The sequence below is a fragment of the Dipodomys merriami genome, unplaced genomic scaffold, assembly GCF_024711535.1.
Source record: "Dipodomys merriami isolate MVZ:Mamm:240054 unplaced genomic scaffold, mDipMer1.0.p SCAF_317, whole genome shotgun sequence".
Classification (NCBI taxonomy): domain Eukaryota; kingdom Metazoa; phylum Chordata; class Mammalia; order Rodentia; family Heteromyidae; genus Dipodomys; species Dipodomys merriami.
In genome coordinates, this window is record NW_027204682.1 from 1039726 (window position 1) to 1043662 (window position 3937).

Genomic DNA, 3937 nt, shown 5'->3' on the forward strand with positions numbered 1-3937 from the left:
TGCATATGAACAATATTTTCACCTTCTTGGCTTTAGTTACTTTTGAAATGGTAGGGTGTAATAAGCAGTTATATTTTGAAAAAATACCTTCTAGTCCGAACAGTTCTGTCTGAACTGTTCGTCTCTCTATAATCCCTTGTAATTAAGATTATTTTTGCTCCAGTAAGACAATATATGCTGCAGGGTAAGACATTCTGGTTGGGCTGTTCCTACATGAAGCAAGGGTAAAAGGTCAAGGAGACATTTGTGCCAGCAAGACCTCATTTGGGAAATTTTAAGCTGCAGAAGTTTAGAAGTAGCTCTAAGCAAGGCTTACTTTGAATCCATTAGCTCAACAAAGCTAAATCAGTTAATAAACAAGTACTTGAAAATCCATCACCTTTGCACCTATCTATAAAGGCTTCAAAGTATGATCAAATTTCAAATGAAAAAGACTTAAAGTAGTCATTTACAAAAACTTGCAAATGTGAGCAATCGAACAAACAACATAAGTTTTTTCCACCATACACAGAATTTTACAGAAATGAGATGAATAGCAATTTTGGGAACAATAAGGTTTCCTTGTTACAAATAGGCAACCAAGGATATATGCCTGTCTTAAGATTGCATCATTAATTACTTAAGTTTATAGAATACTACATGCTTCAGCAGCACGTCTAACCGAATTACAATACAGAGATTTATATGGCTCTTGCACAAGGATGATATGAAAATTTGTGAAGTATTCCATATTTTTCATTATTCAGATGCAAGAAATGAAAAACAGTTATTCAAAAGTTGATTACAAATATACAAGAGTAATAATATGTGTAATTCATAGAAATAAAAGTTAATTTGACATCAGTGTATTCAATCTTCACCGTTTTAGAAAGGCCTTTACATAGCATAACCTTTATAAAACTTTTGAAATAAGATAACATTGTCATTTTATCCCAAAGAAATAAAATTCTATAAGGACCTAGGAATTAAAAGAATCTTAAAATGTTTCTATATGGAATGCAATCTGAAAGAACACATGTATTAATGAACGTATGGATTATAAAACAATGTCGAATTCAAAGTGTTATATATAGGAGCGAATGAAATATATTATGGACATTATACAAACAGAATACTAAATATTTTAAAATATACTTTTTCAGACAAGCACCAGAAATATCTTTAGTTTCTGTACTACTCATTTCAACAGATAAGTTAAAATTATTTCTGATTTAAAAAATCACAAACTCTATAGAAATCATTATAGATGTATACAAACAACTCGAATATATTTTGACATCAATGTCAGGCAATTCACTTGGAAGAATACCATGGAATACATGAATTTTTAAAGTAAGGTATTGCTGTTGCTTTGTATTGTGAAAATATTTTCTATGGACACATAGGATGGACTGGCAATTTTGAAATTTAAGAAACTTAACTGATCCATTAGGACTTAGGAGAACAATTTGTACAGCTTTCCACAACTTCAAAGAGGTAGTGATACATACTTATCCTTTTGGCAATATCAAATGCAGTTTCTTCCAAGTTGTGCTTCAGACCTGGCTTGATATAATGGTTCAACAGAAGGAGATCCAGCGTATCTTTGCTATATCTATTCCCAGCAGCAAGATGCAGGGGGTCAAGAGGCCTTTAATTTGGCCATTGGTATCTGCATCATGATGAAATAAAGAAGCCACTCTGTTATTATTCCATGTATAAGTACTGTGCAGGGATGTCCAGCCATTCGCAGTTATTACATGAATATCTGCCTTGAGCCACCAACTCATGGACAATATCTAAGTGTCCACTGTAGGCGTCTCGATGAAGAGGGGTATACTCATCGTCATCCCTAGTAATCACATGAGTGGCCTTTTTGGAAAATAGTCTCTGCACTGTAGTAAGGCGATTATTTTCAGCAGAACAAAGAAGAAATTTGCTTGGATACTATTTCATTTTTTTCTTGCAATTGATACCATTTCTCACTTTTTCATCTTGTTCCTCAACTTCATCAGAATTGCCTAACCAGAGACTTTGAGTGCCAATGAGAATGAGCTCTCCATGTATTTCCCCAATAGTTCACATTGGATGAAATGGTCAGAAAAATCTGGTGAATTTTCTGCATCTGTTTTTTTCACTATTATTTATTTTCTCTTTTTTCATTTTTACTATTCTAAATTATTCGAACTGGAGAGTAGGGAATTGGTACAGAGCAGAGGAAAGATTTTCCTCCGTATTTAAAGGTACAGACTGAAAATGAGGACCAATGTTTTCTTCTTGTGCAGCTTATTCTAAGAATGAGAAAACAGGAAATAATGTATTCTATGTAAATGAATTGGGATATGGCAGAGCAGAAAGTGAAATGATGCAACCAAAAATATAAAAGCAAAATAAATTAGGATAATTGTGGAGCAATCATATTACCTATGAGAACCATGAAAGGGAGAGAGGGAGAGACAGATGTGCAATGATCTAGCTAGCCACAAAATCCATCCCTCTCATCAAATTATAGAGCAAATAAATTCATTTTTTAAAAGAGATGGAAATAGAATTTAAGATCAGATATCTCCATTGTTTTTAATTATATTCTTATTATCTTAAATACTTGTATAAGGGAATTTTCATTCAACATATCAGTTTTCTAAGTAAAATGGATCTTTATATAACTTTTCCACACCCTTCCAAACCTCGCCCCACTTTAATTTTTTCTAGTTTCATACTATCTGCATTGAATATTATACCTTCACTCTCTTCCTCCATATCTCTTTTTATTCCTTCCTTTTGACTTCCACTCACATATTCCAAGTGATAGTTTCCTGGTATTCATTTTGTTGGAGTAAAGTTCAATTTTATAAGAAATTACACCTTTGAAATACTCCTCTGCAAATAGCACGCTTTGGTTAATATTTTTGTGTAAACTTGTATAAATTTCTAGCTTCCAAATATGGCTCTGACTTAGTTCCATTAATATATTTTTAGATCTATCCTTTTCGTTGCAAATAATGTAAGAGTCTTCAAAATGGATGGGTTCAATCCAATTGTGTATATGTGCCACACTTTCTCTAATCATCACTCTGCCAAAGGGCATCTGGGCTGTTTCCTTAACTTGGCTACGGTGAATAGTGCAGCAGTGGACATGATTGTGAAAGTGATTTTACTGTTACATTTTGGAATAATTCATCACTTCCTTTGTGGGAGCAATACTCTATCCAGTTACCCAGAATAAGAACATCCTTCCCTTCATCTTCATCACATTGAATTGCAAGTCCTCAAAAAAATTGCAAGTCTCAATAAGCTAAAACACCACTGTGCCCATATTCTTTCAAAACATTTTTCTCATAATTGTACATATAATTTAGTGAGAACCTTCTATGTACTTTCCTAATGTGGGAATGAGGGACCTGACAGAGTAAACGTAAGAAATATGCAACTTAATTAGCTATTATCATATTTAAAATCATGTTCAGCTCTAATTCATAGCCTCACATAATATTATTTTAATCTTTATTTGATTACTTCATCTAACCCGTAAATTATATCAGGTGAGTTAAAAGCAAAGGCAAAAAGTGTGGTTTTATTTTGACACGCATGTGTGAGGTTGCACAACATGGGAAAATAGATGGATTGGAATTAATAGCTCTTATCCATTTTGTTAACGTAGAGATGATTTTCCCAACCTGATTCTTGAATTCGTATTCCATTCAACAACAAGAAACATGTGATAATTTCCTTTGTTTTGCTCCTTATTAAATTTTTTCCATTTTATTTTATAATGGATGATTTCATAAATGTACTGTAGATACAAAAATATGTTAAAATATTTCTATCCATATGCATTGATATATACATACTCACATATATTATGCAGGTTATAATGATAATGTATAATTTCAGTAACTGTACAATTTACTAAATTATTAAAACTATCGACAGCTCATGCCTGGCATCCTGGTTACTC

The 3937-nt window shown here is 32.6% G+C and overlaps 1 pseudogene; it reads left to right on the forward strand.

The window, feature by feature from the left end:
• Positions 1 to 639: 639 nt before the first annotated feature.
• LOC138841354 (U6 spliceosomal RNA) lies at positions 640 to 736 on the forward strand (annotated as a pseudogene).
• Positions 737 to 3937: the final 3201 nt, after the last annotated feature.